At 42.7% G+C, this 14108-nt stretch overlaps 2 long non-coding RNA genes across 2 annotated transcripts in view; one reads left to right on the top strand and one right to left on the bottom strand.

Moving 5' to 3' along the window:
* Window positions 1–2037, bottom strand: part of LOC107196419 — a 4813-nt gene extending 2776 nt beyond the window's left edge. The window contains exon 1 of the long non-coding RNA XR_001517822.2: window positions 1900–2037. This is a non-coding gene — a long non-coding RNA (uncharacterized LOC107196419). The remainder of the gene's footprint in view (window positions 1–1899) is intronic.
* LOC107196420 overlaps window positions 1–11852 on the top strand; it is a 13348-nt gene extending 1496 nt beyond the window's left edge. Inside the window, exons 2-8 of the long non-coding RNA XR_001517823.2 lie at window positions 1833–2268; window positions 3935–4023; window positions 6114–6184; window positions 7196–7266; window positions 7744–7765; window positions 9472–9539; window positions 11607–11852. This is a non-coding gene — a long non-coding RNA (uncharacterized LOC107196420). The remainder of the gene's footprint in view (window positions 1–1832; window positions 2269–3934; window positions 4024–6113; window positions 6185–7195; window positions 7267–7743; window positions 7766–9471; window positions 9540–11606) is intronic.
* The last annotated feature ends 2256 nt before the right edge of the window (window positions 11853–14108 follow it).

Raw genomic sequence — 14108 nt, 5'->3', positions numbered from 1 at the left:
GAATTGGAGAATAGAAATCTTAAAAGAAAAAAGGAGTGAGTTTGAAACCATGAGTTGTTAGGTACTCACTATCCATTTGGATAGCTATTCATTTGGGTAGGGCTTGATCAATTCTCCCATCTTTACCTGTCCCACATTTTGCATGTACTATTAGTTGCCTGAATGGCAGGTTCCTGCAGAACCTTAGGACTATTTAGTTCCTTCCCTATGGTCACTTCCCATGGCTGAGCTTCATTTTCTACATCTATAAAATGGGGAAAATGAAACTCATCTCACAAGGGTTTCTTTAAGCCTATGGTAACCTATGAAAAGCATTTAATACAGTGCTGGACATATAATAAGCACACAATAAATAAAAGCAGTTATTATGACCAAGACAGGCAGCACAGCACAGTGGTCAAGAATTCAGGGTTGGGGTCAGACTGTCTGGGTTCTCATCTACGTTTACAGGCTTTGTGATCTTACGTAAGTTATATAACCTGTGTCTGTTTCCTCTTCTGTAAAAACGGAGATAAAAATACCCACTGCACAAGATTGTCTAGGGCAGTGTTTCTCAAATGACCTGTGGTGAAAGACTAGTTTTTGTAACTTTTAATCTGTCCCAGGCCATTACATAGCCCTACTGTGCATGACTAATAAGCAATTCCCAGTACCTGCAAATCATTTTAGTTCAGGGACCTAGAACTGGCCTCTACTTGCTTGGATGTTGCAACAATGTCAACATGTTAAGTTTCTACACACTTAACTTATGTAGTCATCTCTTTGCAAAGGACAAGTAGTTTGCAGACCCCACTGGTATGCAGATCACCCTCTGAATAGTACTGTCCGACAGCAGTGGTTCTCACTCAGGGCTATTTTAACCCCAGTGGACATGCACAATGTCTGGAGATATTTCAATCACTTGGACTGGGAATGGGATATGCTACTGACATCTAGTGGGTAAAGGCTGGGGATGCTGCTAAAGATATTACATTGCTCAGGATAGTGTCTTCATTCTCCCCAGCCCAACAATGAATAATAGTCTTGTCTAATCTGCCAGTAGTAACCAGGTTGAAAAACTCAAGTTCCAAAGGATAAAGGAAGATAATGTATGGAAACCACTCAACAGAGTGCTAGGTACACAGTAAGTGGTCAATAGACAATGAGTTCGTGTAGAGTCAAAAAATAATCCAGAAAAGATATTATGCAGCAACTTTGTAGATATACAGATGTACTAATGAGGTGCAGTGGAAAGGGAGGGCTTTGGCTAAAGAAGAGGCAGTTATTTCGAAGTCTGCCAAGGTTTACTCTCCAGGGTTCCCTCCATAGCCATGTACATCCATATGTATGCATGTGTGTGTATGTGTATGTTGAAGAGTTGCTCCCAAACAAAACCTAGGTTCTAGCTGTGTAACCTCGGGGAAAAAATTTCGCCACTCTGACTTTTTAAAAAAGCTATAAAGTAGGGCTGAAAACCACACCCTTATTTACTGTGAGGCTTAAATGAAATCACGTATGCAAAATGCTTAGCACAACACACGGTATACAGGAATTGCGAAACAAATGTCAATTACCGTTATTACTATGACTATTGTCCCCATTAGGAAAGAAGAGGGGGTAGGGTATATTGTATGCTCCTTGTTGCTAGCCTGGGCCCACACAACCGGAGAGGAGGGGGCCCAGAATGAGACCCAGGTCTCCGGACTCGGAGGTTATTCATGCAACTAAACATACTGAAAGCTTACTGTGTACCAGGCCTTGTACTGAGCGGTAAAACTCAGGCCTTCGGAGAAGAGGTAACATGGGTAGCCCCAGCCCTCACTCATTCTTCGCCCTCTGTTCGCCTCTGCCAGGTTCCGGTGCCCCAAGAGGCGAAAGCGCAGGCCTGACCTTGCCGCCCATTAGGCCGCAGTCTCTCACCCAGGTTCTGCCCACGCAGCACCGCATACGGTCGGCTCCGTTCCGATGACTCCACCGGACTCGGGGCCTCTGCCTGCCCTACTAGATGACTGCACAACCCGAAACATAACCACCACCACAATGCCCGTAGCATCTTCCAGGTCTCTTGGCCGCGGAGAGATCCCTTCCGCCAAAAGCCCCACCTTTCGCCTCCTCCGGAAGTCCCACCTCCGCCTCCGCCAGAAGCCACACCCCTGTCTCCGCCGGAAGTCCCGCCACTGTCTCTCCCAGAAGCCACAGCTCTGTTACCGTTGGAGGCCACACCTTGTCTTCAGCCGCCCAACAGTCTGTATGGGTGCATCCTCTTCCGAGGCGCTCGTCCTTGCCACGGTAACTATGCGGCTCGCCTGAGTGCCGCCTTCGTCACGATTCCACCAGTGTCAGCGTTTTACCCTGACCAGCGTTTCCGCCGAGCGCAGCTTCGCGCGGGATCGCTGCTCCTGGCGGGACCGTGGACAGCTCTCCCTGTTCTGTGGCGCCGAGCGTTCCTCTTCTGTTTGGATGCCAGGTCTCTTCCTTAGAGATCTCTTAGGTCCAGGTCCAAAGTGGACCTATGGAAGATTGTTTAAAAATCTGCGGGTCTTCATATTAATCATTTCCATAAGCCTGAGAAATAAGACACTGTATTTCCATTTTATAAATGCCTCCTTCTCTAGGAGCCTTACTGGACATCCTTTTCTAAAATTAAGAATACACATTCCCTACTCAGAATACACATTCCCTACTCTAGTTCTCTTTTTCATCCCCCATCCCTCTCGTTTTATCACGTGTTGTTACTGCTCTGCTCCGTCCCAGAGTCCAGGAGAGTAGCATATTATGTGCAATGAATAATGATTGCTGGTTAATGAGGAAATTCAGCTTAATGAAGGATTTGGCCCGAATACTAGAATTTGACCCAGGTATAATTCAGAATCCCTCTTTTGTACCGCCTCCTGTACCGCCTCACCTCATTGTTAAGACTTAATTTGTAGTTGGGTTGATATCTCCTTCATAATGGATGTGCGATGCGAAAAAGAGATGGAAAAGTATTCTGTCAAGACTAGATGGTTATATTCAAGCTCACGAAATCCCAAAGGGGAGTGTATTTATTCAAAAAGTATGAAGTGCCAATCACTCCCCTGCCCTCACATAACTTACAGTCTAGTTAGGAAGACAGGTATTTAACAGTCACACAGAAAATTATATAATTCAAAGTTGTGATAGATGCCAGAAAGGGAAATAATAGTAATGGCAGGATGCTAAATTGAGGCATCAGGGAGGCAAAGTATCATCAGGCTGGTAGACTCTGTAGAAACCTGTCCTGGGAAGTGGTAGAATGTGGGGCATGCAGTAAGCATCCACCTGAAAGGAGGAAGGAGAAAGCTTCTGTTTAAATAGGATCAGGAACCTGAGACAGTGACTTCTCTTAGAGATGTTTCATGGTAGGTCAGTAAGTCCATGCTAATATTCATGGAGTCCTTTAAAAGTAGAAAGAGGCAGTAAAGCATAGTGACAGGCTTCGAATCCTAGTCATGCAGTGTTTGTATAATTTGGTATTAAATATACATATGTAATTATATGCTTAATAGAGAAACATAACTTTAAAATTGAATTCCTATTATTATTTTTTATTTCATCTGGAATGTATTTTACATTGTCCTAGAAATGTCTGGTGACTTGGAAATAGTAGAAATGTGTGAAGATGGTATTTCAATCAAGAATGGATGCACTTTTTATTCTCAACATGTTAGCTTTGTCCCTCTTCACTCTGAAATTTTCACTATCAACTGTATTTTGGGGCCAGGAAATTTTCTCTCATAACTTGTTTTCATAAACAAAATAATAATATGAGGGTCTGGGATTCAGTTTTTGAAACAAAACATGTACCCTTAGATGCCACACAGTCCATGTAAACACACACCTGTCTACAGAGCAGCAGTGTGTGTTCACCCTGAAAGTTTTTTGATGGCCCAGCACTATGGTTGTGTGATGATGTCCATCTTTCCTTTCATTTCAGCTGTCTCTCTATGAGCAGAGAGAGAACAGATAGATTATTAGCTTCCACACCTCAAGTCCTAAAGATAGGAAATCGGAACTGTTGTACAGGTATGTTTCTATTGATCTGAATGCTGTTCTTTCAAATGGGCTGCTTAGCTTTTTCTGAAAATTATTCCTCATCTTTTAAAAATTATTTCTACCATTCTGGATTTGTCTAGAGAGTTATAAATGTTTTGAATTTTGTCGTATTACTTTATTGATATTTCTGATTCTTCTAACAAGCAGGCTGCCTTAAATATTTTTCTAAATTTAGAAAAATGTATTATTTCCTAGTGCCAACTTTGTATACACTTTCCAGTGAACAGATACAGAGGGAACACATCCACACTGTTCTCCCTGGGTAGGGAGAATCTTGATACCACCCCAACCATAGACATGACAGGAAAGGGGGATTACAGATCAACTCTTCTGAATGTGAATGCCAAAATTTGACACCAAACATTAGCATTCTAAATCAAGAGGTTTTACAAAGAGAAGAAACCAGAAATTCACAGTGAGATTTCCATGGTTTGATGTGGACAGAATTCCTGGGTATTTGGGTGCTGCCTTGGAGAGTGGTAAGAAGGGACGGTGCCTTTGGGTAAGAGGAATGAACATTTGGTGACGGAGGTTAGGAGGGTCTTGGTGGTTCTTTGCGAGTGTCCTGGTGTGGGGTCACAGGCTGTCACTAAGGAGAGATTCCTCTCAGAGGAAATGAGACTCAGTCCACTGCCACTGCACAGTGTAGGGTTGGAGGAGGCAGTAGAAGAGACTGAATTTTGTTGAAGAAGGACTTGGGCAGGGAAGGTGCACATTCAGAGCCAGAGCAGCCAGAGTCTGCTCTCAGCCAGGCCTTGGCGCAGGCTGCTCAGATGGTTGCTCAGATCAATAGTCAGCAAACAGTGGAGCTTTCAGCCTTAATTCATTGAATCACTAAGGTACCACATTCTTGGCTCGTGGACATCAACTCCACATCCAGGGTTGGTCATGAAAGGGAAGCTAAGTTTTCAAATGTCATGTGGCAGCCAGTTGGTCCAGAATGTTCTGAGTTGGCTTGGGAGTCACCCAGACCACTGGTGACTCAGAGTGGTCCCTTGTTATGGAGAAGCCTCAGAGTTAGACAGCTGGAGTGGACAGATGCTGGGGAAGGATGGCCACAAATTGGACATCCCTAGTCCTCTGAGGGGCTGTGATTGGAGGGAAGTGTCGTATGTGGAGTCAGAGACTGAAAGATAGGAGCTGGGGACTGCATGATAGATTTGGATTCTTTGTGGCTCAGCCTCCTCCTCCAGGGTATCACCTCTCTCCCACAGAAACATGGTTAATAAAGGCATTATTCACAATAGCCAGATGGTGGAAAGAGCCCCAAAATTTACCAAATGATGAGTCGATCAAATGCAATGTGTGCACATAGTGGGATGCTATTCAGCCATAAAAGTAAATTAGATGTTAAAATAGGCTACAACATGAATAGACCCTGAAAAAATACTGAGCTTAGTGACATCAGGCCTGTACAATAATTTATGATTCCATTTATATGAGATTTCTGGAAAGGACCAATATCTAGAGACAGAAAAGTAGAGATTACAACGGTAGAAGGAGGGTCAAGGCAGAGTGATTTATTCCTGAGAAATGTTTTGAGTCTAGACAGCAGGGATGGGTCAGCACTGTGAATGTAATCAATGCTACTGACCGATATAATCACAAATGATTAAAAGCAGCATAAGTATGATGTAAAGTTCATCACAATAAAAGCAAAATATCCAATATTATACTTGCTGAAGACACTAGCAACATGTATGAATGCATGGATGCTGAAATGGTTCTAACATTTGAAGAAAAAGTGAGTATTTGGCTGGGCTTTAAAAAGGACAGGAGGAATCAGAAACTGTCATTGAAACATAGCATGCATTTTAGATGATTTTAAATGGATTAGATTCCCTTTAACTAGACCGCCAAAGGCTCTATCTCTCTTTCTTGCCTGCTTCTTTCCTTGGCTTTTCTTTATCCACTATGAGGTTATCCCAGTGGAAGCTCAAACCATAGTGTTTATCATCCACATCCACATTCTCCAGCCCCACAACCACCTCAAGCAGAGCTCTCTCAGACAGTCCTGAGCAGCACCATCAATAACTGACAGTGACTTTGTGTCCCCTTAGCTCCCACTCACGCCACGGTGGAGCAGCTTCTTAGAGTGAGGTCCTTTGAGGAGGTCCCATCTGCTTCTAAGGTAAGAAGGCCTTCCACCCTTTGAAATGGAAATGTTGCTTTATTTTTCTATAAAATTAGAGTCTAAAAATGTGAGCACATACCTGCTAGATGATAGAGACAATCTACTAGATGGGAGAATTTTGAGTGAGAGTCTATGACCACCTGAAAGCTGATTCAAGAGAGCATTCAAAAAGGACAGCATTACTTTCACACTGGAGTGCTGCGAGCAGCGTCCTCAGCAGCACCATTTCCTCCTTGAAAAAAGAATTTTGTAATTGCCAATTCAAAGGGACTTGAGACAGCTTCCATGAAGAGCTCAAATAGGTGTGCCCTCCATGCCATTCCCACGTAAGGAACTGTCCCACTGTCTGTTGCCTATTTGAGAGAGGACACACAGTGACTCAATGGCACGCACACACTGTGTAGAAACAAAATGACAGAGAAGTTGTTATCACAGATGATGACATCAATTCTACATAATGAGATTTCACTCTTTTCAAATCTGTATTTTATTCACTTCATAAAAAAGGATTAGTGAATAAATAAATGGGATAGTTTGTGTAGAAGTGAGTTATGTCTCCAATAAGTTTGATTTGCATTAAGTTAAATACCTTACAGAAGTGTTTTTGATGAACACAGCAATAGCAGGTATGGATTATGAGGAAAAAATGATCTTGGAGGAAATCACGAAAACAGTGGCAATTTAGCTGAATCTCAAAAGCATAGAAAAGTCATATGACTGTCTTTGAATCATACCATGCATTTTAGTGTTTACTCTTTGTCAGATTGACCATTTTACATGAATTAGTTAACCCTTAGCTAGAAAACCGAGAGCTTTTTCCTTTTTTCCTGTTCCATTTTTGTGCCTTCCTTCATCCACCCAGGAAGACGGCCTTTGCTGATCATTGCAGTTTGTAGTTAGCAATCACCCACTCCACACTCTCCGTCCAAAGTGCACATCAGGCCCAGCTGCCTGAGTAAATCCTGGGCAGCATCAGCAATGACTGACACTTGCTCTGTGTTTCCCTAGCCGCCCCTGATGTCGTGGTGGAGGAGCCTTCTGGAGACAAGGCCTCTGAGAAGGACCCATCTATTCCACATGTAAGCTCTGCTATCTTCCTTTGCGATGGAAATGTTGATTTATTTTGTTTTAGCACAATTAAATCATGAAGATGTACACATGTACACTCCAGATGGTAGACAATTTAGTTGGTGGGGAGATTGTCGAGTGTGAGCTTTTTATGTAATTTTTCCTGCTTCAAGAGGGCATTCAAAAGGACAGCATTAGTCATAAACTGTAGAGTAGGGAGCATTTTCCTCTGCATAGAATTTTCCTCCTTGAAAAAGAGTTTTGCATTTGCCAATCCAAGTATACTCGGAGACCTTCCATGAAGAATCAAACTTTCTCACAGGTGTTCTGTATGTTTTCTCTTGGGGTCATTAACTCAGGTTTCCAGTCTGCTGTCCTAAAGACATCAAGAGAACAGAAGCCCTGTGCAAGCCCTGTCCAGGATGATGTTTTCCTAACAGTGTTTTTTTTTTTTTTTTGTTATTGTTTTCCTCTCTCTCTAATTGCAGGTAGATGCAGAAGATGAAAAAGGTATGTATTCAGGATTCAGTCCGTTGCTGAGGCTAAATCTGGGTGCTGACCACAGTGGGGCTTTCCTGCCCATTTGGTCTAGAAGGCCCCGCGATCTGTGTTCCTGACGAGAATGAAAGTTGGATTGTAGTGGAAGGGAGTGTGGTGCAGGAAAGAATTCTGGCCAGTTCTACTGTGGCCAGCAGCCGTGATGACTTTTAGGTGGTGGGGTTTGTGTGCTTGAAGTTTGAGAGTGTTTTTGGTGAGTGTGTGTGCTCTGATTGTGAATGCAAGTATGTGTGCGTGGTGTGTTTCCTCAGGCTTTTACCGAGTTACACAACATATTCCCCTGGTTCACTTTCTAAAAAGATTCTCATCTTCACAGACTACATAAGTCATTCTTCCCTCCATGGCTGTATCTGGAGCTTTGTTACTATTTCATCTCCTCATATAGAGGCAGAGCTGAGATGAATGGCTCAAGCTCTTGACCTCCTACGTGGAGGAGACAACATGTGAACCCAGGCATGGGTCCCTATGTTGATGCTCTGGACCATTGACCGGCACTCACCATTCAGCCATGGGGTCATTAGTCACAGAGGGAGGGAGTTCCAGCAAATGTAGACACGGCTGGAAGTGCTAGTGTCTACATAGCTCCCAAACATTGCCTATCAAGAGTAGATGTCCTCATTGGTCACATAGACCAGGGCAGCTGTCGGTGCCTTTAACTGCAGACTTTGGCATAGTCGTTTGCATGAAAGGCACATATAAGGTCCACATGTTGCAGGTCAGCACAGAGATTCTAAGAGGTGTGAGGCCCCATGAAGAACAATCTGGATCAGCACCTGTCAGTGCTGAGGTCACCCCTTAGCCTCTGTCTCAGAGTTAAAAATCAAAGAGACTGCATTACAGCAAACCTCAGAAACATGGAAACCTGTCAGCACATACCCAAGGGGCGGTGGCAAGTGAGAACTCAGAGTAAACCTGGGGGCGTCCTGGTGCCCATCCCCCTTGTTGCAAACCTCCTGCACATCTAGGATAGACAGAGACTGTGCCCCCATGCCTCTCCCACGTAAGGAACTGTCCCACTGTCCATGGCCTGTGCGAGAGTAGACACACACCGACTTAATGACACACACACTATATAGAAAAAAATGAGAGGGAGGAGATTATCACAGATGATAGCATCAACTCTACATAATGGGATTTCACTGTTTTCAAATCTTCTGTATTTTATTCACTTAATGAAAAAGGATTAGTGAATAAATGTAATAAGATAGTTTGTGTAAAAGTGAGTTATGTCCCCAAAAAATTTGCTTTTCATTAAGTAAAAAACTTACAGAAGTGTTTTGATGAACACAGCAATAGTATGTGTGGATTATATAGGAAGAAATGATCTTGGAGGAAATCAAGAAGACACTGGCAATTTAGCTGAATCTCAAAATAGGCAGAAAGAATCAGGCCTCTGTCTTTGAAACAGTATGATTTTGTGTTTATTCTTTGTTAGATTATTTCCCACTGATTAGGTTCCTTCCAGAAAGCCATTTCTTCTCTGCTCTTCTCCTTGACCTTTCTTTCTTGAGCAAGGAGGAGGGCCCAGCAGCAGCTCAGTTCATACTTACCCACCACCCTCATCAGTACACTCTCGCCCCTGTCAGCACTCAGCAGAGCTCCCTAGTCCTTCATAAGCAGCAGCACCAAGGACTGACAGTCACTCTGTGTCCTCACAGATTCCCCCGAGGACCTATGAGAAGAGCCTCCCAGTGAGAGGGCAGATGAGGTGAAATCCTTCACCAAGGTAAGCTCTCTCTTCTTCTGTGAGAGAAATATGGCTTTATTACTTTATCAGTAAAATTAAGATATGAAAAAGTGGACATGTACATTCCAGATAATACAGACATTTACTTGGTGGCGAGAGTGTCGAGTGTGAGTCTAGTACCAACTGATAACTAATCCTAAAGGGCCTTCAAAAATGATAGCAGCAGTTTACAAACTGTATGAGAGGGAGCTTTTTTTTTTTTATCTTAGCAGTTTTTCTTTTTTAGTAGAGAAGTTTGTAATTGCCAATCCAAAATGGCCTTGAGAACAGAGTTCCTCCAGGAAAGTTCGTGCCCTTCAACCTGAGTCCTGTTCTTCCTGGTAGGTTTCATTGACACCTCCAGCGTTTCCCATCTGGTTTTCTAATGTCACTGAGTTAAGCAAAGACCTGTGCAAGCAGGACCGGGCATGATGTGACCCTCATAGTATTTTCTGTCATTTCAATTGGTTCCACTTGCCCTTGAAGATAGTACGTATTCTAGAATCCTTCATTTGCTGAGGAAAAATCTAGAAACTGAGAAAGGGGTGGTATTCTTGCTGGTTTTACTGTGGAGAGCCACTTTGATTCCAGCTTCTTGCTGGCAGTGAGAATCGAGGATGTGGTGACGGAAACTGATTTTCTAGGTAAAGAACTGTGGCCGTGATCTCCAGTTCCAGGTGATGTAGGTTTGTGTGCATGGGTCTGAGTGTGTGGGCATGTGAATCTATGTGGTGTGATTCTGTTTGTGTGTGTGTGTGTGTGTGTGACTTTTTGTGTTTTTTAATTTTCAGGTGTACATATAATTTGACGTCTGTATATTCTGTTGTGTGTTTACCACCCAAAGTCCAGTTTACTTCAGCTGCCATATATTTGGTCCCCTTTACCCACTTCACTTTCCCTCTACCCCCTTATATTTAACTACCTTTGCCCCGTCAAACTACCCCCTCCTACCCCTCCCCCTACCCTCTGGTAAACCACTAGTCTTATAGCCCATGTCCACGAGTCTCTTTGTTTGTCCTGTTCATTTGTTGCTTTTAGGTTTATATCCCACATATAAGTGATATGTGATTTTCAACTTTTTCTGTCGGGCATATTTTGCTGAGCATGATTATTTTGAGGTCCATCTATGTTGTCACAAATGGCAGTATTTTATCTCTTCTTGTGGCTGAGTAATATTCCATTGTATATATGTACCATAGCTTCTGACTTTTTTGTGTTTTGAGTGTTTCCCTTGATTCTTGTTACTGTAAAGACCACAGTTGCTGGTGCCAACTTTCTAACATACATGCCCCTCACCATCACATCATGAATGGATAGGTACATAAGTGTATATATTAATGACCTTGTAGAGTTTGAATGTGTGCATTCATTATTGCCAAGTATATACCTCAGTTAACTTGGACACAAATCCCATCACCTCTCAGGACGATGTTCACTGGCTTCTTAATGGATAAACATGCTTTAGAATCTGTTACCATGCCATAAAAATTCATTTAGTACAGAACATAACCTTTCGGTAAGTCTCATGGCATTTTGAATGCTCATGATGTAGCACTGCTGCCACTTCATTCACAAAGCCTTTCCATTAAAGGAAGGCCTCAGAATGACTCCTCCCCCCTCTCCCCCCTTAGCTGAGTGCTGGGCAGGGTTCCTCCCTTTTGCAGGTGGCCCCTGGTGTAGCCCCATGCCACAAACAGTTCTGGAGGAATCTGAGTCAGGAGGAGCCTCCAGGGATAGTTGAGATCAATTCCCTGTGACTTTCTCCATAGTAGTCTAGTATTTATCTTCAGACACTCTTGCTGAGAATACAGTGTCATTTTCATGTGGAATATTTGCCTCTATCACTCATCCGTTCTGTGGACTTTGTGTGCTGGGTGAGGAACACTGTGTCCAAAGAGAAGAGAACCGAGAGTTCTTCCTCAAAACTGAACCCTCAGGATGGAGGTCCCGAGGTCACCTTCTAAGGTCTGAGGAGCCTTCTGGGTCCTGCACACCCACCTCCACAATCTCTCCTCCATCTGTTTCTGTGGCTTCCCAGTGATTCCAGCACCTGTGTTTGTGTTGCAGGTTCTTGTTGACACCTGTGGTGGTCATGACCTGGAGGCCTCAGCCAGGGCCTCCGAGGGGATGGAGCTTCTACAGCGTCAGGGACCTTCAGTGAGGACCAAGGACAGGAGCCTCCCTGCTGCTGCTCTCCCGGAGTGTTGCCCTTAGTAGGACTTTAGTTTTGTATTGTATAGATCTAGTGCTAGTTCTAGGTACATGTGTATTTAATATAGAAGTTTTTTACATATTAAATAACATTTATCACTTGCTAGTTGCTTTAAAAGTGTTTTTCTATATAATCAAACACAGATATAGGAAAATACCTTAGAGTTGGACCTGAATATATTACTGTGAAACAGTCACCCTAGTGACCATACCAGGATCACTCCCTATTTCATACAACTTTCATTGGTGAGACAGTCACCCTAGTGACCATACCAGGATCACTCCCTATTTCATACAACTTTCATTGAATCTTTACAAATGTAGTCCTTACCAGCCATCCTTATGTCAGTGTCCTTCTGCGGATTTTTTGTTTGAGGTTTCTTTATTTCGTTGCTTGTGGGACACTGTCACGCAAGATCTTCTCGATGACTTGGATGTCAGTGCCTTTTATACCTGAAAGTCAGCTTGGCTGGTATCAAGTTCCTGACTCTTTATTTCTTCCATTGAGTATTTCAATATGTTGCTCTGTTTTCTTTTGACACAGTATTTCTTTTGATAAAGGTTGATTGAATTGTAATGTTTTCCCTTATAAGTCATTTGCTCTGTGATTCTTGATGCCTAAACGATTTTTCCTATCTTACATGTGCAGTATTTTGCTAGCTATCACTTGCTGTTAGTCATTCCAAGTGGGTGCTCAGTGTTCTCTTTAATAAACAATTTCAAAGCATTTTTTTCTTTCCAGAAGGAATGAATACTCCAATTGTTAAGATATCAGATATCTTCTGATTGATTCTCTTCAACTTTAGATCCTTGTAACCAACTATTTTATACCCTCTTGCTGAATTACTTTCGCAATAGTGATCCCATTTTTTAAATCTTATATGGCATGATTGTCACTGTGTTTCTTCTAGTTTATATTTTATTTCTGCAGGGATTTTTAAATTTTGTTTTTCTTCTTTCCTGAGTTCTGTCTTTACATTTTTGAATTATTCTATATCTGATCTATGATATACCTCATACCTTGTATCGTTTTAAAAAAGACTTTCACCTAATTTTTGAAAAATTACATTACACAGTACATAAAACGTCAAGATGGTTGTGGGGTGTGTGTGTGTATGTGTGTGTGATATGCATTGACTTGCTCCAATGCCTGGTGACTCTGTGAATGAGTGCTGTTCATAGTGTCTTGTCCCCAACAGTCCTGCCCAACTTTTGTAGACTCGTGTGTGTGGCTCCTTTGATAGAGTCAACCCATATCATATTTGAGCTTCCTCTTTTCCTTCTGCTTTCTATTTTTTCCAGTATTATTGTTTTTTCCAAAGAACCCTGACTTCTCATGACGTGTCTGAAGTAGGACCACTTCAGCTTTGTCATTTTTGCCTCCATCGCTGTTTCAGGTTCCATTTGCCCTAGAACGTGCTTGTTTGTCTGTCTGTCAATCCTGGGTATCTATGGAGCTTTCCTCTAATGACGTATTTGAAATGAATTTTTTTCCCCGTCATCCTTATTCACAGGCCAGCTTTCATATCAGAACAGGTAAGCTGGGGATACGAGTGTACGGTTGACCTTGGTCTCTAATGACACATCCTTACTGTGGTGATCTTTCCTAATCCTTCCACTGCCACTCTTCCAAGTCTCAGCTTTCTCTTGATTTCTTGTCTGTAGTCTCCATTTGAGTTGCTGACAGAAACAAAGTCAGCGACACCTTGAGCCATTTCAGTGTCTTCATTGTCCATGTGAAAGTTGTATATTCCTACTGTAGTCATGATTTTGTCATCTTTACGTTCAAATGCTACTTTGCATTTGCACTGCATTCTTGTAATTTCATCAGTAATTGTGTCCAATCTTTGCTATATTCTCCTAGTAAGATGGAGTCATCTGCATGTTAAGATATTTCTCTATCTTCCACCAATTTTTACACCTTCCTCTGAGTCTAGTCCAGTTGTTTATAGGATACATTCTGCGTACAGACTAAACAAATAGGCAGGTAGAATGCACCCGTGTCTGATCCCTCTACTTATAGGAAATGATCCCGTGTCTCCGTGTTGTGTCCTGATAGTGGTTTCCTGTCTACAACACAGGTCACGCATCAGGACCATCGAGTGCTGAGGCATGCCTGATTCTTCCAGAGAAACCTATAGGTTTTCATGACCGACACAGTCAAAGGCTTTCCAGTAGTCTCAAAACAGACTCCCTTTATGGAATTCTTTGGGGTGCCCCACATCCAGCGAGTGCTCAAAGCAGTTTTCCAGTGCACCTGCCTTTCCTGAATCCATCTCGAGGGTCCTCTTCATGTTCACTTTGCAGTGGCATGACTCTGCACTTGGTCCTTAGTCTTTTCCTCTTTGTGTGGGTACC

This window comes from Pteropus alecto, unplaced genomic scaffold (genome assembly GCF_000325575.1).
Source record: "Pteropus alecto unplaced genomic scaffold, ASM32557v1 scaffold259, whole genome shotgun sequence".
In the NCBI taxonomy this organism is placed as follows: Eukaryota; Metazoa; Chordata; class Mammalia; order Chiroptera; family Pteropodidae; genus Pteropus; species Pteropus alecto.
This window is presented reverse-complemented; position numbering and strand designations above follow the sequence as displayed.